We start from the raw sequence: 24,809 nt of genomic DNA on the forward strand, positions 1-24,809 counted from the left end.
AGTGCTCCGGGGAGTTCAAAGGGCACAGTTTTATCTGGAGTGTAGCCTCTGAACAGCTTATAAACCTCTGTCCATGGGGACAGGGTCTCTGGGAACCTCACAGGGACAACATGGTCCACTCCAGCTCTGGCACCATGGCAAGAAGTTCAGAGAATGCGAGTCAGCCTCAAAAGGGGAGTGCAAAAGTGCAAAAAAGTGGAGCTCAGGGGATGCCTGGGTGGCTCAATGGTTGAGCACCTGCCTTCAGCCTAGGGTGTAACCCTGGAGTCCCAGGATCGAGTCCCACATCGGGCTCCCCGCATGGAGCCTGCTTCTCCCTCTGCCTGTGTCTCTGCCTCTCTCTGTGTCCCTCATGAATAAATAAATAAATAAATAAATAAATAAATAAATAAATAAATAAATGGGAGTTCATCAGCTGAGGATTGGCTACAGGCCTGCCTAGGCCACCGTAGACACCAGAAGCCTGGTAGAGAGGTCGAGAGGCCAGGCTCTGCCTTTCCCCAGATTTTGTGAAATGAAGTGCACAGGGGTGACCTCAGCCTGGCACTTCTGGAATCCTTCCTCCCAGCCAGATCATACCTGGAAGGGCTCTTTTGTTTCTCTACAGACCTTTGGATCTATAGCACTACAAAATGGCAACTTGCACAGAGCAAGTGCCTATGAGATATTCTCTGATGTATTGACAAAAACACGATGTGAACATGCTGGAAGGACCACCACCCCTCCCGGGGACAAGTGAGAGTATAAGAAATGTTAACTTCAGGGAAAAGGAAGAGAAAATTAGTGTTTTCTGTGGAGGTTCTAGAACATGTGTCAAGTCACAGTCAAGCTAGAGGAGTTCAAAGCTACTCTGTAGCACAGGAATGCTGACTGTCATCAAAGTCTTCAAGAGAACAGGGTCTGGAGAGAGCAACCACCCTTCCTATCCCTGGCTCAGGCAATGTAGGATCAGCAGCTGATTATTGATTACAACAAAACTGGGAGAAGTGAATCTCACGGATTCTTGCGTCTCTATTTTCACAAAACGACATTCCTAAGAATAAAGCTGAAGTGAAAGACCCATCTTTGTTCAATGTAAATACAAGCTGGCTCATTTTCAGGTGGTCAACCTTGCCATAAAGACAACACTTGGGACGCCTGGTGGCTCAGTGGATTGGCGCCTGCCTTGGTCCAGGGTGTGATCCTGGAGTCCTGGGATCGAGTCCCACATCCAGCTCCCTGCGAGGAGCCTGCTTCTCTCTCTCTATCTCTCTCTCTCTGTCTCTCATGAGTAAATAAATAAAATCTTAAAAAAAAAAAAAAAAAAAAAAGACAAGACTTGCTACAAAGCCCAGAGAACTGACAGTTATTTTGGTCAAGAGATGTCACTAGAGGTCTGACAGGAGAGAAAAAAGCGGACAGAGGATTGGTCTGGAGACACAGATGAGAGAGAGAAGTTCAGGTGTTGGGGGAAGATAAAAAGAACTTGGTTAGGGACAAGTGATAGAGCTGATGGGAGCACAACATGTTGGGGACTCAGATGACTTCTATGATTCTACAATTCTGGGTTATCTAGATTGTGGTCTAACAGGTGAAAAACCCGTGGAAATAACTGGGGTTTTTTTTTTTGAGAGACACCATGAAACAATGGAAAGTGTAGAGAGAAGACCTAGATTCAAGTTCTTGTCACTCCCAAACTGCAAGAACTTTAACAACTCTGTCCCTGATGGTGCAACAGGGAGAGTTATTTTCTACTCTCCCTGACTCAAAAGGTGGTGATGAATGGCAGATGAAGAGTTGTGAAAACGGACCAATAGTCAATGGTTATGGAATACTCACTAGTCATCTTCTACCACTTTTTGATGAGGTTTTTATTGATTGATTGATTGATTGATTGATTGATGAGGTTTATTTTTAAGATGCCAGGTTCATTCATCTGGCCAATAAAGCACCACAAAAGTGACTTCTTACAGAGGCTCATGGAACTTCCTGAGAAGGTCCCATGGTCCCATGGTATCGGTTATTAGAGATCTCCTCTTATATTTTTCCTCCCATGAGAATCACTGCTGGTTTTCCCATGATGCTCTGGGCAAGGGGATTCTTTCTTTTATTTTCATTACAAGCAGGGAGTCCATTCATCCTTCTGGCAGGATCTTCAAAGGGGCACTTCCTTCCATCTACTTCTCGGAATAGATGGTCCATCCCCAAATTCAACCATCCTCAAATTCTCTTCTATTTTTTTTAAACCTTTCCAGGTTTAAAGTTTCCATGATCGTCTCTTTGTGAACTGTGTCAGTGCTTAACAAATTTTGCTGTTTGATGGTTCTTCGTTCTGTTCAGCCTCAGCCCATTTCTCTTAATCCACTTACTGAGTTTGAGCGGAGCTGGTTGCCATACAGTCCAGCATGACTGTTCCATAAATGGTTCAGAAGCATTATTAGCAGACCGTCCTTCATTGAGTAGCTGTGTAATGTTGGGCAAATCACGAAATCTCTCCATGCCTCAATTTTCCACCTGTTCAGCGTGGCCCTGCGAGCCATGGTTCCCTCCCCTGCCTAGAAGAGCTCACCAACCGCTGGATGGCTTTGTGGGCATCTCCATTAGAGAATATCATGCTGTAACGACCATTTATTTGTACCTTCTCCCCCTGGCCTGGGAGCTCTAAGGGGGGGGGGGGACCACATTTTTTCATCTGTCCTCTAGCACCTACAGTGGTCCCTAGCGCATAGTCAAGGAAACAGAGTAATTTCTAGGCAAAATTTCCTATGGTTTATTTTCCCCATCTACCTACAGTTCCAGGTCTCATGATAGACTCTTTAACTCCTCCCTTCACACCAGTGTCATATGGGGCGGGGGGCGGGGGGCCTGACGACCAGGTCCCAGGGGAGCTGAGACTAACAATGCTCATTGGATGAGGTTTGCAACAGGGCCGAGAACTTGATCAGCAGCGCGGTCGCAGCGAGGGGACTTGGGGCGTGGAGGGGTGGGGGGGGGGGGGGGACGACAAGGCTCCGGGCTCCACTCGGGCCCGTTTTCCCGTTTGCTTTTCTTATTCTTTTTTTTTTATTATTATTTTTTAAAATTTTATTAATTTAGCGTGTGGCTTCGGGCTGGGCTCCCCGGAGCTCCGCAGAGGTACCGCGACGGCTAGCGGCACCCGGGATTTCCCACGAGCGCAGAGGGAACGGAGGGTGCCCGCGGCAGCCCGGCGCGGGTCGGCCCAGGGAGCGCGTGACGCACCTGGAAGAGGCGTCCGCACCTGCGGGGCAGAACCCGGGCGGCGGGGGGGCGGAGGCTAACGCGGGCGGAGCGGGAATCCGCACACGCAGACCCACGGCCAACGCCCCCGCACCGAGGCCAGGAGCCCGCCGGGCCCCGGGCGCCGCAGGCGAGGAGGACGACCCCGGGCACGGCCTCCCACCTGCGCATCCCGAGGCGGGGAGGTGGGTCCCTAAGCTGTCCGCGCGCTCGCCGGGCCAGCAGGCGCTCTGGGCGGGGCCACGGAGGGGGCGGGGCCACGGAGGGGCGGGGCCCGGGAGGGGCGGGGCCACGGAGGGGCGGGGCCAGGTGCTGGGCTGTCTCTGCTTGTCAAAAGGCAGCGGCCGAGCGGGAGGCGCCGGGAGCGCGGAGCAGCGTGCCCACCGCGGACCAGGTGCGGACCCCGCGCGGCGGGAAGGCGGGGGTGGGCGGGGGGTCCCAGGATCGGGCCTGGGCCCGGGGGCGGGGCGTCGGGGGTCCCGGCCGGGAGGGTCCGGGTGCACGCACGCCGGAGTCTAAATCGCAGCAGCAAACTCGGCTCCCGGGGATCTGGGCTGTCGTGCCATGCGGCAGAGGCCGGACGGCGGGCACGGGGAGGTCGGAGAAGGAGCCCCAGCGCGTGCCTCGGCGCTCAGGCAGTCCACGCACACTTGCTCGGCCAGCTCGGTGCTCAGCACTTGGGCGACAAGAAGCATTTGTTTCCTTCCCCTGTTGGGGAGCCTGCGCATGGAGTGGAGGAATGAGAAAGGGAGAGCGGCCGTCGGGGGTGCCAGGTCTCGGGGAGGGGTGTGCGCAGCCTTGTCATCTTCTGGGAGCTGTGTAGGGTCACCTGCGGTGGTGGAATTGGATCTTTCAAGTAGAGTTTTTCCTTTCCTTTAATTTCTTCTCCAAACCACCAATGATTTTAGACCTGATTGGCCCTAATACCCTGGATTTAGTTTTTTTTTTTTTTTTTTTCAGGAGAGCCTAGCCATAGCTGTTGAGAGGAACTCAGGCGCAAGCACCTAATGGAGGAGGGGGCTCAGGGAGTAGTTTCCGTCTGGGGAGTGAGGGGTCCCACCTCTGTGGGTGGTGGGGGGAGAATTCAGGAGAAGTATCTAGGAGGGAACAACGCATGATCTGGAGGGAGCGGTGGACACTGCCCCCCCCCCCTCCATGGACCACTGAGGCTGAGACCCAGACTGCCTGGGCTGGGAGAGCACTGGGTCTCGCAGCAGAGGCCCTTCCCGCATCTCCTCCTCCTCCTCCTCCTCCTCTTCCTCCTCCTCCTCCCTGCGGTGAGTGAGTCAGCCTCCTGTCTGGGCTCAGTTGCAGCCAGAGGGGCCAGAGCCCAGGCAAGCAACTGGGCAGGCATTTTCTGAGCATTGCAGAAGCTCTCCTGGGCAGAGTCAGCTCCACTCCAGCTCCCTGCTGGAAGGCTGTCTTCCTCGTGGCCAGTGGTGGCCACTCCTGCGAAGGGGACACCCAACACAGTAATGATTATGGGATGGCTGTGGTAGGATTCCAGAAAGGGTTGACTGTGAAGAGATTGTGGACTTGCAGTAAATCCACCCCTCTTCTCCTTCTCCCAGGATCAGGAGGTGCACCCCAGTGCTGTAGACTTCCAGCCTTTTCATTCCATTTCTGCCTAGTGATCTTGTTAGCGGCTCATCTCTGTTAACAAGGTGGGTGTGCACAAGAAGTCAGGAAGATTCTGGGATTAGGGAAGGCATGGTGTTGTCAAAGACAGTTTTGAGACAAGCTAAGAAGTGGGGGTGGTTTGTTGAGGTGGAAATGAGTAGTCTGGGCACTGGCACATCCACCCTGTGAACTGCAAGTGTTGTGTATTGGGGGGCCTTCCTTGTCCCTTCCCTGTCCAAGTGCTGGAGGGAATTGAGGATCCTTCTGGAATGGTATGCAGCCAGACCAGCAGGTAGCGAGCCTGTAAATTTCTCTCTGGCTTTTGTTTTGGGTGATTCAGATCCTTGAGGAGAAATAGGAGCCCCAGAGTCCATTACCTGCCACTCAGCAGCCTCTCTGGATCCCTATGAGTTGAGCCCACAACCAGGCTGTGGAGTGGGGCTGACTCAAACTGAAAACGGCTGGAGATTCACAGTCTGTACTCTAACTGGGGCCCATGGCTTCAGTTTGTCTGGTCCCTCATTAGCCACGACTTGGACCCTTTCCGGGGTAAAAAGAAAGAAAAGAGGGAAGAGGAAAAAGGTAAGAAAAGAAGGAGAGTGAGATAAGGAAGGAGGAAAAGAGAGTTAGGAAGCTCTCCTGACCTTTCAAAGCTCCTCAGTCAAGGCCATCACACTTTATTTGTAGAAACACTGTAGAAGGTCTGGTACAGTTTGGGGTGCCCTGGTTATTTGTATTTATGGGTTTTCAGTCTTCTCCCTTATCCCACATCAGACAGAACTCATTTAGCCCCTTTTGGGGGCTAAGTCCCAGAGGAAGCACGAGGACCTCCTGGACCCCACCCTCCACTCTCACAGCAGGGAGCCAGTGTCCAAAGCCAGTGTCTCCCACATTTGGCCTGGGGCTTGGGGGCCAGACCAAGCAGTTATCCAAGCAGGAGAGGGAGCTCCAGCTGTTCAGTTGTGCACCCCACATGCTCAGGAAGCAGCAGCCATCCCAGCCAAAATCTGCTTCTGGAACCTCTGCTAGAAACCTGCTACTGTCTTTGTCCAGCAGTTGGGTTCTGGTGGCCAGAGGGCCAGAGTCAGGAGCATCTGGAAGTCTGAGCTTGGATGACATTCCAGTTCGTTGCTGGGCAGGAGGCGCTCTGGCACTCCAGCTTTCCGTTCGTCACTGCCTCGAGTCTGTTCTGGATGCAGGTAGAAGGAAGTAAGGAAATGACAAGGTTTGATGAAGAGTCTCTTGTGCACCCAGCTTGGTGCTAGGCCCTCTGTGGGATGACAGGAAGCAGAACCCACCAAATTGGGCCTCTTCCCTGAGACAGTGTGAGCCCCAGGAGGGGCAGCTTCCCTCAGCTGTCTCTACTACCATCTGGTTCTGAGAGGATCCAGGACAGGAGCTGGCCTGCCTGTCGCTCTGGACCGCAGGGCCTTGCTTCCAGTCATGCTTTTCTCTAATTCCCTCTCCGCCCTGTCCTGTGTCACTGCCCTCTCAGATGGGCTGGAGACAGTGACCATATAATCTACTAACCAAACTGGGAGGCTTCATATGTGACAGGGTGCTGTCAGTCGCTGATGTCAGGACAGTGGACATATGCTGCAGCTGTCCAGGCCTCACTGGGACATTTCCAAACCTAGCGAGGTCATGCTGGTGAGGGGAAGATGGCTGGGAGTGGGTTTAATGAGAAAGAGAAGGTGGGGGAGGTCCTTCATGATGAGGGGATGCTGGCCGTAGCTTAATTCTGAGGGCAGCCCCAATACCCCACCTTGCTCCCTGGATTCCAGGCTTTTCCCTGAGGGCAGCACTGCTCCCAGCATCCTCTCCCACAACCCAACCTAGCACTCACTTGTGTGACTTCCCTTCACCCTTGACTTATGACTGGCTCCACCTTTGGTTTTCCTGCCCCACCCCTACCTCAGACAGGGACAGGCAGGCCTGCCAACTCCCCTTCAGCTGCCCCTGGGGGAATTGGGATTTATAATGGAGCCAAGACTTTGCCTCACGCTTCCTCTTCCCTCTTCCCCCATATCCGCATCCTCTTCATTTTGTCTGTCCAGTTTCCCAGGTCTCTGGGGGTCACACCATGCCACAGGGAAGTCCAGCTCTCAAGCGTGTAAACAACAAAAAGGAGAGGCAGTCAAACCTTGCTCGTGTGGGTAAAGGGCACAGGTCACCTGTAGTCAGGTTCTGGGGAACTGGTGAGCAGAGTGGAGGTCAGAGCCAGAGAAAAACTGCTTACAGGAGATGGAGTCAGTTCCCCATGGACACTGGAGTTTGACTGTCTCTTCTGGTCTGACCATTGGGGAAATGGTCCGGGGTGGGGACAAACTATTCTTGCTCAACTCAAGCTCTAGGCGTTGGTGGCAGCGACTAGCAGGCATCCTGCTGCAGTAACATGTAAAGAAATTGCCCTCCCTTCGGTGTCCTTGGTCCTTGTGGTGTAGATGCTCAGGGTGGGCTCTCTGGAGAGCCCCCAGAGGTCCAACATGAGAGTGATTGGGGAGCTGGTATGGGGGCAGAGCACCACTGATACGGAGTAGGGACCGTCTACCCTTGGCAGGAAGGAAGTTGTTCTCAGCATCAACCAACGAAGAAGACAAGTGAAGACTTCTTGGGAAGTCCCACTCTTTGAGGTCACTTGTAGGGAGAGGGAAGGGAAGAGATCTCCTGGGCTGAAGGGGTGAGGGGTGGCTGGTTCGTAAAGGCAAAATCGAGAAGCGGAAGCAGCAGACACTAGGGGAATCTCAGTGTGTGTCATGCTTTTGCGAACCTGCCCTGCAGGTCCCGTGCCAGGGAATAGGCCAAGGAGTGTTTCCAGAACCAGATGCCGCACAAAGTCCCCATTCTGCACAGGGGAGAGTCCTGGTCCTGAGCAGGGTGTGGGCAGCAGTACCAGCAGGCAAGTGGAGTTTGGGCAGGACCCGGAAGCTGGTTCCTGGGAAGCTGCTGCCTCTCACTGGCCTACTGACCACAGGTTGGAGCTTTGAGGCATTGTGCAAGGTGTGACATTCCAGGCACTGTGGGGCACCAATGAGGCCCAAGGCTTTGCTGGTGACATGTCCAGTGTGTGCCACCTGCTGGCATTGGACTTGTAGCTCTAGGAATAGCTACTCACTGACGGCTCAGCTCTGTTGTACCAGGTGCTGTGCTAGGTACATTACACACTTGGCCTTCCAGACCTGCCACAGCCTTGTGAGGTAGGAACCTCTGCTACGCTCCTTTTACAATGGGAAACTGAGGCTCGGTGAAGTTGAGCAATGTGCCATAGTTGATGAGCGGGACAGTCAGGACTCACACCTGGGTCCCTCTTAACCTCTTCTACATTCATGGGAAGCCACAGGGCATTTAGTGCCATGCCTTGTACATAATAGGCCTGCAATAAATGTTTGTGAGTGGCAGGGTTAGATTCACTAACTGGTTTGAACAGGTTGACCTGGGAGCAAGCTCGCTTTGCCCAAAGGTTACTCTGGGGACAGTGACCTCTCAGAAGGAGGCTCCCTCTGCCAGCACCCTCAGGCCTCGGGACCTCTCCAACAGTCTTGGGTACCTAACTCGGGTAAAAATTGCAGACAAGAACTCAGAGAGATAGCTCTGTGCGGAGAGATAGCATGGGATCAAATAAGACTCGAATGGTCTGGAAGGCAAATAACAAGCACTCTCCTAATTTCCAACAAACTGCTTGTTGACAACCTACTGTGTGCTAAGGGCACCAAGGGAAAGTCATTGTCCCATTGGCCATTAGCCCATGAGCTAAGCTCATCCTATTTACCCTTCCCCCTCCTAGCTCCCCCTCAAGGAACCCTCCTGAACCCAGTCCACCTGGAAGGAGAAACAGACTCTAGCCACATCTGACGACCTCCGCCAGGCATTTGCAATTTCTTATTTCCTTTAACCTGGACAGCTTCTGCTTGAAAGAAGCTGCTTGTTACTCTCTCCAGCATGTATATGGAAATCTGAGGTTGAAGGAGATGCAGCAGCCTGCCATGCTGCAAAGTTAACCCATGACCACTGTCTACACTGCTTGCTGGTGCCGGGCCTGGCCCTGCCAACCACTCGCAGAGCCAGAGCCTGGAGACAGAGGAAAAAGGAAGAGAAAGTGCTCAGGCCGCCCTTCAACGGGGGCCTCAGGGTTCCTTGGTGGACGACCGAAATGCTCAGCAGTGCTGGTAGAAGCTGTGCTCTCAGAAGAGGAGGAACACAGGGTTTGAGTTAGACATACTTGGGTTCAGATCCTGGCTTTGTGACTTTCTGGTTTGTGACCTTGGGCAGGTTTCTTAATCTCTCTGAATCTCAGTTTCCTTATCTATAAACTGGGGTAAGAATAACTCCCTTATGGAGCTGTGTGAGGATTAGAGATGACGTAAGCCTCTGGCACAAAGTAAGCCCTCGAAAAGCATGGGCAGACAGTCCTTTAGCAGATATGCATTGAGGGCCTACTGTGTGACAGGCACTATTCAAGACGCTGGGAATTTAACAGCGAAAAGTAAAGATTCAAACAAACAAGGGGTAGTGGAAAGGGAGGTGGAGGGGGTTGGGGTGACTGGGTGACGGGCACTGAGGGGGGCACTTGATGGGATGAGCACTGGGTGATATGCTCTATGTTGGCAAATTGAACTCCAATTTAAAAAAAATAATTCAAAAAAAAAAAAAAAAAAAGAAAAGAAAAGACTCTTGCAACTGTTCGCAAATTTACAAGACCAGAAACTCACCGTTGAGAGAGGTCCCTTTAGAATCAAGAGTGACTGCCTTGGCACCTGGCTGAACTCAGATTTGGTACATTTCTCTTGTGGCCATTTGTTAGCTAACGAGCTTGAGAAAGTTATTTAGCTTCTCTGGGACTCGGAGTCTTCAATTCCTTTTTTTTTTTTTTTTTAGTGTGTGAACTATACCCACAATATGTTTATGTATAGATTAAAAAATAATATAATATCTATGTCTTATATGTATCTTGTACACATCACCCAAATTCGGAATGGAACATCTGAAGTGCCTTAACAGCTCTTGTTCTTCCCCCCCATTTGCATCCCCTTTGTCCCTCTCCACCCCATTAATATTTTGAATCTTAATGAGTTATTTTCTTCCTTTTCTTTTTCTTTTTTCTTTTAAAGTTGTCATCTATGTCAGCTTTACAAAGCAGTGTATTGTTTACCTTCACATGTCTTGGGGCTCACCCACACGCATGTTCTCTGTGATGTACGGCTTTCACTCCGGGTCACGTTTCTGAGATGCTTCTGTGTTGACACACCCAGAGGCAGTTCACTAGTTTTCACTCAGTGTGGTGTCCATTGCAAGGATGTGCCACAATTTGTACATCCTCCGTCTCGGTGATAGACGTTTGGGTTGTTTCCAGTTTGGAGTTATTATGGCACCACTGCCTGGACTACGCTGTGCTTGTGTCCTGGTGCACGCGTAGGTGTTTCTCCGGGGCACACACCTGCGGGTTGAGCTGCTGGGGCACATGGAATTCTGTTTGGCATTGCTCTGCAGTGCCAAACCCTTCTCCACAGTTGTACCGAAAAGCACTCCCTTCAGCAGTGGATAAATTTCCCCTTCTTCCCCCATCCTCTTCAACACCTGATATAGACTTCATTTCTAAAATGAAAAAGTTGCATAATTGAATCTTCCTTGACCAGCTTCCGTGTCCACCTATCTGGTGTTGTACACAGGTGGCCCTGTATTGGCCACGGCCTGACTCTGCGAGCTCTGTGCAAGCATCCCTGGGTGCGGTTGAAGTCTTCCTTGTTGGGCTTCCAGCAACAGTGAGGGAGGGATCCCATGTCTCCAGGCCCATCCCAACACTTGGCATTCTGTTCAGTTCGACCCAGAGCCTGGTGGAAGTGCTGAGTGCATACTAGGCGACCGATTAATAACCACTGAATTGCATTTTGTCAGGGGTGTTGGGATGGTATATCTTCTCTCTAGGCATTGATTTTGAGAAAAGGACATGGAAATATCAGAACTTTGTGCTTATTAGCTAATCAGAGCTCAGGGTGCTGGGGACAGTGAGGGATTTACATCTGTCCAGGGCTTTTTGAACATCTGAAAGCTTCAGGTGAGGTTCAGAGTCTGGCCACAATCTTTGACCCTCTGACTTGTCCAATCTGAGGAGCAGGGGGTGCTAGAGGGTTGGGGTGCAGAGAACAGAGGAGGTGCCCTGGGGAAAGGAGCAGAATGTCCACGGAGAATCCTTTCCCCTTCCAAGGTTGAACACTCTGCCTGGAGGTGCTGGGGTGAATAGACGTTCGATAGAGCCAGTGTCCTGGCAGCCACATAAACAGCCAGCTGCCCACTCACCCAGCCACCCACAAAAGAATGTGGCTGGCTGGGCAGTTGCATGGGCCACCCCAGGCCGCAATCCTGTAATTACCCATCTAGTCTGTGCCTGTCAGCTCCAGGGTAGGCGAGTGCCTCTGCCCTGGGCCTCATCCTGGTCACTAGGCCCGCGCCAGGTTTGGTGGTAGGGCCCCACCTCGTCTCCAATCACTTCCCACCCCAACTCTGCCCCCATTGTCTCTCTCTGCACCAACCTTTGACCTTTGTGAGGCTAACATATCATATTAAAAGCTGACAATCATAATAACCCAAGGGTTATTATAACTCACACATTCCAGGCACTGTATTAAAATTTTTCATGCATTTTTTCACATGTGCCCCTTAATAATCCTATGGGGTAGGAAATACTGTTATCCCCATTTTATGGAAGAGGAAACTGACATTCAAAGAAGTGAAGAGGGGGGCACCTGGGTGGTACAGTCAGTTAAGTGTCCAACCCTTGGTTTTGGCTCAGGTCATGATCTCAGGGTCATGAGATGGAGCTCCACACTCAACGTAGAGTCTGCTTAAGTTTCTCTTTCCCTCTCCCTCTGCCCTTTCCCCTGCTCTCTCTTTCTCTCTCAAATAAATAAGTCTTTTTAAAAAAGAAGAAGAAACAGGTATGAGGCAGGACCTTGACAAGAAGAAGAAGGAGGAGGAGGAGGAGGAGGAGGAAGAGGAGAAGTAGTTGTTAAATTTCTTGCCCAAAGTCATCGAGCTTCTCAGAACCAGAACTTAAATTCAGATCTTCTGAAGTCCAGAACAGCTGCCCCCGCTTCACCTGCCCACCACCTGTCCTGCACAGTCACCGGGTTGTTAGGCTCCATCTTTTCTCTTCCCTTTCTGTCTGAGGAGGGCTGGAAGAGAGGCAGTAGATGGTGCCAGTGGAGGGTGAATGGGACAGTTCCAGGCTGGCCAGGATGATGCTGGAAAACACCTTCGGGGCAGAGTTCTTTGTTCCAAACAACTCTGAATTTCCGGACTTCTGCCAGGGCTGGGAAGGTACCTCTGCCCAGCCTATTTGGCAAGCACCCCGACATCTTGGGTGCCATGATGTTAAGAAGTGGGGGATGACAGCCTCAGGTAAAATTCCATTATAATGAACTCCATCTGAGATCTGAATGGCTTTGTTGAGATGAAATTATGTTAACCGGTGTGCAGTAGAAGAATTCAAGTGTGGAGCCTGAGAAACTGGAGGGGAAGTGGGGCTGATTTGCCATTAAGTGTTTCTTAATAAAGCTCTGGAAAGTTTTGGAACTTAGAAGGAGAAAGAAGAGTCAGAGGCACCCCTGGTGGCTCCTGGATAGCCGGGGCAGGGCCGGGAGGGGAGAGCTTTATGCTCAGCTGTACCTGACAGGGCTGTGGCCGTCTGTTCAGCTGTCCATGCCTCCTCTGTGTTGTCTGGGAACAGGGCTGGGTTCCATCTCTGAAGTGTCCCTACTCCACACAATACTTAACTCATCACAGATACGCTCAAGAGTTGTTTGCTAGATGGAACTATGTCTGTGGGTAGCCTGGGACCCCTGAGCTATATAAAAGAGACTTGAAAGGCAAGTGGTTTGCATGACTAAAACACTCTAAAAAGCCGGGCTGCAGCTCAGAGGACTTGGCCCCGCTACTGAAGCAATCCTGCAGAACAGCTAACGTTTTTTCGAGCAGGTGCCACTGCCAGGCACCATGCTGAGCACTTGATGGGCATTATCTCATTTGAGCCTCACAGACAAAGAGGTAGGTATTGTTCTTTTTCTCATTTTGCAGGCTTAGAGGGCTCTGATGGCTGGTTCTGAGATGCAGTTGGTGGGAAGTGGCCAGGAGGCAGGGTTTGTGCTCATGTAGGCTGCCTCCATGGCCTCTTCTCTTACCCCTATCTCCCTGAGCACAGAGCTCTGCTGTCACCGGGGGCCAGTTCCAGGAGAGTGGTGGGCAGATGATGAGTGAGGCTGGAGGCCTACAGGCCCTGGTTGGGTGGGGCAGAGGGCACAGCCCGGTCTGGAAGAGTCGCTCCATCTCAGGGCAGTAGGGTTGCCAGTGGAACTACAGCCCAGTGTGGCCAGATTATTCCCATTTTTTTTAACAGGCAGCTGGACATCCCTGGATGTCCACTTTTTCACAAAGTGACATCTATCTATTTTTCAAAAAAAATTGACAACTATTTTAAAAATTCATGATGGCCCGTGGTGATGGTGGGGAGTGGCACACCGAACACATTCATGGCCAGGTCTAGCCTGTAGGCCTCCAGTGCGTCCTCTGAACACGCATGTGACTGTTAGCATGGAACCAGGACAGCCCTTGTTGATATAGAGCTCCTTAGTCGAGGCATGCTCGCTCTCCAGGGGCCTCCTTCCCAGCACATGATAAAACTTCATAGGGTCGAGTGTCTCTTTCTGGAGAGTTAGAATGAAATCTGTCCAGTGATATTCCATGAACAAATTCCCCCCACCACTCCCTGACTCTGTATTCCCCGTCAGATATTTTCCCATAGGTTATTAGAAGGAAGGTTCTGCATAGAGAAATCAAAAAGAAATGAATAGTCAAGCAAAGGTCTCTAGGAAAAAAGGAAGGAAGGGAGGAAGGAAGGAAGGGAGGGAGGGAGGAAGAAAGAAAAGAAAAAGAAAAAGAGAAAAGAAAAGAAAAGAAAAAAGAAAAGAAAGAAAAGAAAAGAAAAGAAAAGAAAAGAAAAGAAAAGAAAAGAAAAGAAAAGAAAAGAAAAGAAAAAAAGAAAAGAAAAGGAAAGAAAGAGGAATTTGGGGATTGGGCTCGGGAGGCACTGAATGATGCAGAAGTTGCACTTCGGGCTCTCCCAGGCTGTGAGGACCTCCTCACAGAGAGGGTCGTACCCCCTGTGTTCGAACTCACAGCCTTCTACTTTCATACCTGAATTTCAAGCTCCTTTATTATTATTATTATTATTTTTTTTTATTTTTATTTTTTAAAAGATTTTATTTATTTATTCATGAGACACAGAGAGAGAGGGGTAGAGACACAGGCAGAGGGAGAAGCAGGCTCCATGCAGGAAGCCCGATGTGGGACTCGATCCCTGGACCCGGGATCACGCCCTGGGCCGAAGGCAGGCGCTAAACCGCTGAGCCACCCAGGGATCCCCTCATCCTCCTTTTAGAACCTGGGGGGAATAATTGTAAATTAGTAACTGACGTTCTTATGGAGTCTCACATTATAAAACACTTTAAATCATTGATCGCCGCCGATACAGCAGTGCTGTATAGTGAGTTAGGCAGATGGATAGCAGCGTTTTCTCTTTCTTCTTCCTTCCATTCCATGAGAGGAGAAGCCATGGGGGATTGAAACCCAGTGTGTGGGGCAGTACCAGGTTCCCACAGGCCTGCCCTTCCCTGCCGCCCCCACTCCTCACCTGGGGTTAACCCACCTAAGGTCTCCCCCCCCCAAAAAAAATCCCCCTCCAGGGTGGGAGTGTGGAGTGAGTGCGGAGAAGGCCCTAAACCAGTGGGTGGCCCGTGGCCAGCTTCCTCCCCAGGCCCCCACTGCCTGCCACCTTGAGCTATTGTTCCCAAAGCTGGGCAGAAAATAGCTCACTCCAGGGAATTATTTTTGTCTCTGTTAAACTTCAATCCTGAGCTACTGAAGAGCCTGGCTGCAGAGTTGTTTTTCAGGTCAGGGGGAGCTGAAGTGAGGTATTGGGGAGTGTGGGGGAAGCAGTAGGAGGAGCCCCCCCCCCCCCCCCCGGGCCACCCAAGCCAGGGGCAGACATGGGCCACAGGCCCCTGGCCTCCTCCCCTAGAACGCTGCCAGCAGCTGCCTAACCAGCAGCAGCTCCAGCTGACGGAGGGGAGCCTGCCCCACCAGCTGGAGGGGGGGCTCCTTCACAGCCCCTTTAACTGAGTACAGGCTCTGAGCTGCTCCCTCAGGAGCCTTTTCCAGGGATGTTTGCTGCTGCAGGGAAAGAGCAAAGAAGGTTGAGTGAAAGGAGTGGCAATTCTGTTACCTGGTGCGGAGGCGCAGGTGGGCAGCAGGCTCTGGCCTCTGGGCAGCTGGGGCCTGCAGACAGGTGACCGCTGAGGAGGGAAGGGGGTGCTTCCTCCGGAGACCCTGGTGTAGCTCCTCCCTTGCCCTGCAGCACCCCTGAAAGGTGCTCTGTGTAGCCAATCTGTTCCATCTTTGCCCCTGGGTGTCAAAGAAAAACAAGGAAAAGGAAGATGGCCAGTGGATAGGGCCGGGAGGGGATTACAGTTTGGAGAGCGTTCATGGGTTAGGACAAAGGCAGTTATTTCCTACCACTCTGTGGCTCTGGGGAAGAATCTTCCAGAGAGATTTAGACGTTTTGGCCTGAAACCCTGAAACAAGGTCATCTTCAGTGACAGGCTGAAGTGTTGTTGCCAGCAGCGAGTGTGGACATTTCGAGGCAGGGTAAGGGCTGGCGTGTGCCCACACATGTCGGGGACTTTCCACAGGTGTCCATGGACAAGTTGTTTGTGAGCATTGTGTGTTTGTGGCTGATGCCCTTTCCTTACAGCGATTCCTGGCAACAAGGAAGTGACCTTGTTGACCGGGAGAGAGCAATGAGCCAAGCGGATCGGTGGAGGCAGGTTTGGGGATCGGGTGGCTGTGTAGAACGCAGCTCTCCCCGTGCCCAGCAACCATATCTGGCCACTCTGGACAGATCGGTGCACTCAGTATGGATTGAACTGGTGACATGCAGCTGGGCGCTTCACCTACTTCCGTCTCCCCTTGCCGAACCTTCTGTTCTTTCTTTGGTTTTCTCTCAGAGAACATATATTTTCCTATTGAGCGGGGCTGAGTGTTCCAGAGCGCTCTCCTTTATCTCTGCCTTTCAGCTCAGTTTTGATGGTCCTATTCCTGGGCTAGAGCATTTGCCCCAAAGGAGGATGGGGGGTGGGTGGCTCTGCGTGTGCACCAGCTGGGACTCAAGTGTCTAAAGAAGAGGCCCACTGTTTGCTGACCGTGGGGCCTTTTCCCAATAAACTCGTGGGAGTGGGAGAGAGCCCTATTTTTATTTTCTGCACAGCACTCGAGCTCGATTCAGGGTGGAATAGGACTCTGTTTGGAGTCTGAAAGTCTTCAGCTTAAATATCATTACAATAATTTACAATTCCTGGTATTCAAGACTCTGGGTTTACCAGAAGAAGTGTTCCGGAGAAGGAAGAATGGAATACACTTCCATTGAGCGTGGCCAGTTGGTTCATCTCTTCCTGGTGGCCTCTCTGGCTCTCCGGCCGTGCAGAACTGCTGCCTCCAGTATGCTCTTTCCCTTTTGCCTCTCGGCTTCTGCATGAGTACTGCCTGCCTGGGACCCTCGCTACCCTTCACACCACTGCCATGTTGAACTATGATCCTTCTCGTCTCCGCTGGCAGGCCTCCCCCTGAAGAGCCTTTTCTGCCTCTCCAGCACAAGGCCGGGGGCTCTCCTGCACGCTCTCGTCATGTGCGCTTGCCTGTGTCACAGCATGGACTTGTCCTTCCTGTTTGTCCTCCTTGGTGGACTATAAGCTCCAAGAGCACAGGGTCTCTCCGTTGTGTCTCTGACGTCCAGGACAGGGCTTGCCATGGTGTCAGTACTCAAAGCCAGCCAGGGGTCATCATCAAAGATAAGGCATCCAAAGCCAGAACCAATGCCCAGCATAGTGTGAGGCCAAGAGGAAATGTTAGAGTTCCTTGGCCATCCAGGGGGGGTCCCCCAAGAAGACATCTACACAGAAGGATGCCTGGAATCCCAACAAAGCTGAAGCTCTGGAAAAGATCTTTATGGGCAAATCATTCTAATAGGAAACTGAGGAGCCCCTGGTGTCACCTTGGGGTGCTCTCAAGGCGCTCCGTGCTCTAGAGGGAATGGGAACCTTTCTATTTGGCCCAGGCCCTGAGAAGCTTCCTGAATATATGGGGAGTGTCCACCCTCTCACTAATAAGACAGAGGGGCTCCTCTGGGTAGATCAGCACCTTTGGGACTGGAGCCACCCTACCTGTCTCAGAGGACCCGGGATCCTTCACTGTTTCTGGTGCAGGCCTAACAGTCTATCCCAGCATAAGGGAAAGGCTTTGCAAGACCCCCGAGAGCTGGGAGCAAACAGGAGTCCGGGCCCACTGAGCCAGAGCTAGCCCAGTGTCTGGGTTAGGGGCCACGGTGGGCCCCCCTTTTGTCAAGGCAGCTGCAGCCCTCACTGCCACCTCTGGGCCCCAGCCCCTTTAGTCGCCACTTTAGTCTTTCCCTGCACCCTGTGCATTCACATGGCAAAGCAGGTGAGGAAGTGCCAACTGCCCTGATGACACACAGGTGGCATCACAGGGCCACTGAGCTTCAGGACCCACTAGGAGAGAACAGCCAGGTGACAGATGCTTGACCAGCCCTAAGTGACAGAAGAGGTAGGAGAAGGATGGCACTGTGGGACAGAGAGAGAGGAAGGGAAGGGTGATGGGCCAAAGGGCTTGGTAATTGGTGGCATCTGTGGAGCCACGGGTCCTTGCAGAGGAAAAACGCAGATGTGTAGCTCGGCTTCTCTGCTTGCAGGGGAGAGGTGGGAATGATCCATTTTTCCCCACCCTGAACGGCCAGATTTTCGGAAGCCACAGCCAAAGGGTAGGATGGTCCACTTTTGCCCAGTTCAGGGGAAAATTGCATTCTGGACAAAGTTCGTTAGGAGTGGCGGGTTTGGGACTGAGAGCAGGCTTTCTGCCCTCCGTGCATCTCTCTGGAGCCTGTAAGTCTCCTCATTTTCCAGGCTCTAGACTCTCCAGTGACTGTCCCCACAGCAGTTCCAGCTCCAATAATGGGCACAAGCTTACATCAAACTGCAGTATGCCAGGCGCCAGGCACCGTGCTGAGTGCTGCGCAGAGAAGCTGGTCCCTGCAACAGCCCTGTCACCCAGGTGCTCTGGTGGCCTCATTTGTCAAGGAGGATGCAGGAATGGGCTTTGGGGGAAGCTGGATGGTAGTCAGATTGCCAAGGGTGTCAGGCTGGCCAGGTTGGTTGGGGACATAAGCAAGGGATCTGATACTAAGGATCCCGAGTATCTCTGAGCTGGGGGTACCTGGGGCCTGGGTACTGACCTTTCGCACAGTGCAGGAAGACTCTGCATGATGCAAAGACTGCATTGGTCCCAGAGGGAAATGAGGAAAAGAAGCCTGGCCAGGGGCCCACCCCAGGGTGGACTGGCATAGGGTGGGCCCCAAAGGCATCTGTCTGGTCAGGGGTGGACTCAGGCCTACTTGGACTTGGGCTGGGGGCCCAGCAGTAAGAGATACTTAGTCGGGGTAGAGGTCTGCAGAGACTGGACTTGGGAATGTCTCGGGAGGGAGAAGCTTTCTCCTATTGTCCTGAGGCCATTGTTGTTGCTTTAAATCCCATTTAGCCATCAGCTACATTAGCCATAGTAGGAGTTCAGGTCTCCCCAGAGGAGGGCTAGAGCCACTTGCCCTATATTCTTGGTATTCTCCATGGGGGCGGCTCCAATTTCTATCCCTTGGTCTTCAAGTCAGTGGACCAAGAGTCTCCTTATCCCATCACCTTTGGTCTGGAGCAGACGATACCCCAGGGAAGTGCTCCCACCCTAGCATCCCAGGAGAGCCTCCCAGAGTAGGGAGACAGCAGCCCAGGCACATCTCACTTCCCTCTAACATATTCCCTTACTGCCTTGAGTCCTGGTCCATTTTTTCGGGCTGTGGAGGCCAGAGCCAAGAGCTGGAGCTGGTTGGGCAAGAGCAGGTGGGTAAATTTTACACACTTTGTCCCTCTGTGTTGCTTGTCAGGATGGCATCAGTGTTGGGTAGCTCCACTGCAAGCAATGTCAGGGCCTCCTCTGTGGCTTCCCACAGCTCCCTTCCTTCAAAGGATGACATCCAACCTTCCTCCCATGGCCCATTTCTGTCCCACACCACCCTGACCCCCTGGAAGCTGCCCAGGCTGGTGATGAAAGGTCTCAGAACTTGCCCAGGGTGGAGGTGGAGAAGCACTCGGCCTCACTTGTGGCCTTGAGATGAGTCACTCCCTCTCTAATGGCCTCAGTTTCTATGCTCTGACACCAGAGAGATTGGGCTGCAGCATATGAAGGGGCCGGTTCCTTATGCTTCACCAGACACTGTCACTGCCCACACTTTCCAGCAGTGACAGGGCCTGGCCTGCTTGCTACCTGGAGAGCCGTAATCAACCCAGAAATCTTGTTGACAAAGCTAAGGGCAGAGTTTCCACTGGAAAAAAGCAGCTTGCAGGAATAATTGTTGTTGATAAGAAGTGGAAATATATCTCAGTAAGCTATGTTTCTCCAGTGCCACTGTCTGGCGCCCTGTGGGTTCCTCCCTCTGGGTTCTGCTCAACTCCTGGAAGCTGCCAGTGCTCCCAAGGGTAACAGGACAGTCAGCTAAGAAAGAGTCTTGGTGAATGGCCTTGGGAGTGGAGCCGATAGGATGGTTTCTAGGGAGTGGCCCACTAACCCTTGATCCTAGGATCATATGGGATGTCAGTCCATGACCTTTATTGGGTTCTCGAAGGTGATGTATATTCCTCAAAGGTTTAATTAAGAAGCACCTTCAGGGGCACCTGGGTGGCTCAGTCAGTTGAGTGTCTGACTCTTGGTTTCAGCTCAGGTCATGATCCCAGGGTCATAGGATCGAGCCCTGCAGCAGGCTCCATCAGCAGGGAATCTGCTTGACTCTCTCTCCCTCTACCTCTACCACTACTACCTCCTCAAATAAATAAGTAAATCTTTAAAAATATAAATAAGAAGTACCTTTGGGGTAAATTCTTTCCTACAACTGCTGAGTCATCAGTCACTTAATTTCCCATCCTTCGGTCAGTCGTTAAATGGTTTAGGATGCTTTGCTTGTGTTCTTAGTGCTGCGGTGCTGGGGGCCAGCCTCCCCTGGACGCGGCTGAGCTAAAGCCGGAGGAGGCAGGCGGGCTTGGGGGAGCTTATGCAGCTACTCACACTCTCCTACAGAGCCCTTGCCTTGCCCTGGAGGCTGTTCTCTCCAGGCGAAGGCCACGGAGGCAGACGCTGCATTCGCCCCCTTAATTACTGCCCTTGTGGGAGTCATGGTCATACCTGGGAAGTTCAGGAGGTCTGAGCCAACGTTAAGTGTAGCCCCCGGTATCTTCTCTGCTTCTCTCCTGCAACCTCACTTACATCATAAACGTCATAAAGTTTTCTACTTTTTATAACAGTTTCCCAGCGGGTGAGGACTGGGCCCTGGTCTAACCTGCACGATGGCACCATGTGGTGGTCCCGCCAACCCTTCCTGCAGAAACTCTGGGGGAATGGCCTAGTAACTTCAACTTACGGCCACCTTAGATGGCTGTAAAGGGCTGGTCTCAGCGATGGAAAGCTACAGGGGCTATTTCATCTGTGCATAGTGAAGAACTTTCTAAGCATACAGCCATCCAAAGAACGTGGATTGCCATGGGAGATAGTTCTCCATCAGGAAAAATACTCAAGTACAAGTTGGAGTATTATAGAGGGGAATTTAAGATGGTTGGACTGGGTAGAGTTTCCTTCCAGTCTTGAGATGTCTGAGGTGACGGATGTCTATTGGGTTTTACTTTGGACATTAGAGTCTGCAGAACATGATTTCCAGCCATTCTCACTAATTGTGTGTGTGTGTGTGTGTGTGTGTGTGTGTGTGTGTGTGTAGGGCCTGGGGACACAATGAAGCAAGAAATAGTTTGGACACAAGTTCTGTTTATACAATATACTTTTCCTCTCCCCTTTCCCTCTTTTTCACTCTGTTCCCCCTCAGCTCCTTCTGGGAGGTGATGCTGAGACTGTTCTGGAAACAACAAAAAAGAAATGTGGATACATGTTGAGGATGGTGGGAAGGAAGAAAAGGCATCACCTTAGCTGGCCATGGCATTGCTCTACCTGAGTTATGCTAGAATAAAGAGATGACCAAAAGTGAGGCAGGTCCTATCGCGTTCAGCACCCTGTGGACAGAGCTGAAAAGATGATGAAGTAAAAAACACCAAGGAAAGGGTGTGCATGCACAAGCTCGTGTATAGCATGGCTGGCACACGCACAGGCCCATTTACTCCAGAGAGCACTACTCCCACATGTGGTTCGCTCTGTGTGTGCTGATTTCAGGAAGAAGAATTTTCTTTCCCTATTCTGGGAAATCACTTAGCTTTCCATTTCTTTCTAGAAGGAGGGGGAGCTCTGAGCCAATGTCAACAATTAGAAAGCTCGGTTTTGATCACTCCAGGCCTAGCTTGGTGAGCAAGAGCCCCTCTCCTGGGCTCCCCTTCTCCGTGGGGCCCAAGAGGGGCCCCACCACTCAGGCCCTTCCTGGTCCTTAGCATCTGAGGGTGAGTGAACCTCACTTGCACTAGCATGGTGCTGGGGCCCAACGGGTTCCAGAGGGGGTCCAAGAGGAAGCTCAGTGAGTGGTCGTATGGCCTCATTGTGATGGGAAATCCAGCCTTGGAGCTGCACACTTTCAGGGCTGGAATACACTTGAGAGGTCAGACCTCTTGTCCACGGCTTATGGGATATTTCAGGGTCATGGCTTTACCGTCCTCAGGACTCCGAGGAGGGTTCAGTGAGTGTGGTGGGGTTAAAGAGCCCAGCGGCACTTGGATCCTTGTCTTCCCGGCTCTGCCCAGCACACCCTGCAGCCACCACCCCGAGAGACTGTTCTGGGTGAGCCTGCCTGGGGATGCCCATTTAGCAAAAGCCCTGGAAGAGGGGGTACGTGTTGTGTGAGCTAACAGACAGACAAGTAGGAGGGGCAGTGGTTGTGGCTTCAATGACTGGAAGGAAACACGTTATCTCCTCACTTCTTGCTAAGGCAAGGTCAGGACTGGGTCACGCTCAGGCAGGGGTTTTGATGTGGGATGCAGTCCCCAGGGGAATGGAAGCCAGGGGCTTTCTGCAGAGTTGAGCTCCTCACCCCACGTCTCCAAGGCTCAGTGCCAGGGGTTTGGGTATTTCTAAAGCAGGGCAGGAGGGGGTTGCTCTGGGGACAGTCCCAGCAGAAGTAATAGGACGTTCTGTGTACTCAGAACATGAATTGTAGGGAGGGGTGGGGGTTGTATGATGTGGCAAAGGGGGGTGGCAGTAAGCACTTTTTTTCCACTTGTCCTTTTCCTACCCTGTGCCTTTGCCCCACTTTCCATGCACATGAACTTCAGGCTAAATCTAGGTTAATCTCTCCTGAAAGGACCATCCAGTAGTGCACAGTCGCGTGGGGAGGAGGGGCTAGTCTGCTGAGTGGGGTTTGCCCAGTAAGAGGGGCTGACTGGCAGGAAGGGGATCCTGGCTCGTGCCTGCCATCCTCTGACTCCGGGAGCCGTGGAAGGAGAAGTGCCATGACGTGCTTCCATCATGACCAGGGGATTGTTCTCTTCCTTGCTCCCTGACTTAGTGGAAGCGGAGGGCATGCAGCGCTCAGGGCTGGGGAGATGACGAAGCCCTCTCCCTTAGGAAAGGCAGCAGAGCGGGGACTCAGGGGCCAGCTGCCTAAGTTCAAAGCCAGGCTCCAGAGACAGTCCACATCCCTGTGCCTTAGTTTCCCCATGGCTGAAACAGGAATGATAACAGGGCCAGCCTGCTGAGGTTGTCCTGAGGCTCGAATGAATGAGCATCCTGGAGAGCTCGGAGCAGGGCTCAGCACAGAGTACGGCGTGGCGGCTGGTGACTGTCACTGGAACAGGAGGGGTCAGCAGGAGTCGGGGGAAGCATCTGGGCATGGAGCTCAGTTTGTCCTTGTTTGGCCCGTGGCCCCACCACTGGGCCATGGCACCCTGGGCAAGTCACTCAAAGTAGTCTGGACCTCGGCTTTGCCGTCTGGAAAGTGGGACTGCTCCCCACCTCACAGGATTGTCATGAGGCTTCTGTCGGCGGTACGTATAGCGCCTGGCGGCCTGGCACATGGTACATACTCCGGACACGCTTTTCTTTTTTTTTTTTTTTTAGATTTTATTTATTTATTCATGAGACACATACACAGAGAGAGGCAGAGACACAGGCAGAGGGGGGAGCAGGCTCCATGCGGGGAGCCCGATGCGGGACTCAATCCCCGACCCCAGGATCACAACCTAAGCTGAAGGCAGATGCTCAGCCACTGAGCCCCCAGGCGCCCCAAGACACTCTTTTCTTAAGCTCAAGGGTGGCAGTCTACCTGGGTCTCCAGTCTGATGTGAAAACCTTAGGGGTTTGAAGGCAGGAAAGCAGTGGTCCTTTCTTTTCTTTTTTTTTTTTTTTTAATTTTATTTATTTATTCATGAGAGGCACAGAGAGAGAGGCAGAGACACAGGCAGAGGGGGAGCAGGCTCCCTGCGGGGAGCCCGATGCGGGACTCGATCCTGGGACCCCAGGACCACAACCTGAGCCGAAGGCAGATGCTCAGCCACTGAGCCCCCCAGGTGCCCCAGCAGTGGTCCTTTCTGTACCGGCTCAGCCCTCACCTCAGCCCCCGAGGAGCGCAGGGCGTCTGGGGATCGATAAGGCCGCGGGCCGGAGCCCAGCAGAGTGGTCAGCTGCGGGCTGGGGGCAGGACCAGCAGGGGGAGCAAAGGAGGGCCTGGCTTGGGGGTAAGTGACAACCCGTCTGTCTCCACCAGGTGGGCCTCCGGCCACCCACCGCCCTTGGGAGCAGGCCAGCCCGGCTCAGGTTGTTTCTGCTCATTGACCCCCCACCCCGGGCATATTCCCCGGATGTTCCTTGGGGGATGGCAGTGCCCAAGGGGAGGCCAAATGGGCTCAGTGGGCTGACAGTCCCAGGGCCCACGTCTCGGAATTGCCTTGGGCCCTTCCCTTCCCTGCCGGTGGGGGCCTCAGGGAGGCAGAGAAACAAAGGCTGGGGGTCTGGACCTTCCCTGTCTGGACCTTCCCCGTCTGGGGATTGGCTTAAAGGCCTTCGCCAGGGTTGGGGTCAGGCACCTCCTGCTGGCATCGGGGGAGGGAGGAAGCGGGCCTGTGTGTGTGTGTGTGTGTGTGTGTGTCCTGTCTCCACGGTAGACAAGCAGGCTGGGTGTGGGTAGGAGTGGGAAGGGTGACTTTCTGGCAGCCCCACCTCAATGACCCAGCATCTACTACCACATGGCCTCTGGGCCCAGAGTCAGCCCACCTCCAGCCTCTGCTGAGGCCGGGGGCGTGGAGCCGGCTCAGGAAGAGCTAAAAGTGGCAGAAAACATCCTGTTTGAAAGCAGTGAGTTGCTGTATTTAACCCCTGCAGCCCTTGCTCCGCCCACACCCGGTCTGCTGGGACAGGGATCCCAGGCACCTGTCTTTTTTTTTTTTTTTTTTTTTTGGTTAAGATTTCATTTATTTATTCATGAGAGGCAGAGAGAGAGGCAGAGACACAGGCAGAGGGAGAAGCAGGCTCCCTGCCGGGAGCCCGACGCGGGACTCGATCCTGGGACTCCAGGACCGCGCCCCAGGCCAAAGGCGGCGCTAAACTACAGAGCCACCCAGGGATCCCCCCAAACACCTGTCTTTGAGGCTGTCCCAAGAGGCCAGGCCCTGAGGTGTCTCTGCAGTACTAGCTGGGGGCGGGGGGGTGTCCTTTCCCTGCAATGTGCCAGGCCGCCCTCTGGCTCTGCTCCCCACTGAACATCCCTCAAATCTTGGTGGGGGGGGGTGATGCCATGGGAGCAGCAGGGCTCCCTCAGGAAGAAAGCCCTCCCTCCCTCCAACCCCCTCTGCTCTGAAAGAAACAGGGGC

The 24,809-nt window shown here is 52.8% G+C and overlaps 1 protein-coding gene across 3 annotated transcripts in view; it reads left to right on the forward strand.

Annotated features, from left to right (window-relative positions):
- The first annotated feature begins 3,491 nt into the window (after positions 1–3,491).
- VDR (vitamin D receptor) overlaps positions 3,492–24,809 on the forward strand; it is a 57,023-nt gene continuing 35,705 nt past the window's right edge. Inside the window, exons 1-2 of one of the 3 annotated variants that reach the window (XM_072765450.1) lie at positions 3,562–3,631; positions 4,809–4,901. The gene's annotated coding sequence lies outside the window, so the exon portion shown is untranslated. Of the gene's footprint in view, positions 3,632–4,808; positions 4,902–24,809 lie in introns of all 3 variants that reach the window. The other 2 variants (XM_072765449.1, XM_072765448.1) reach the window with 2 other exon arrangements.

Source organism: Vulpes vulpes, chromosome 8 (assembly GCF_048418805.1).
Source record: "Vulpes vulpes isolate BD-2025 chromosome 8, VulVul3, whole genome shotgun sequence".
Taxonomy (NCBI): domain Eukaryota; kingdom Metazoa; phylum Chordata; class Mammalia; order Carnivora; family Canidae; genus Vulpes; species Vulpes vulpes.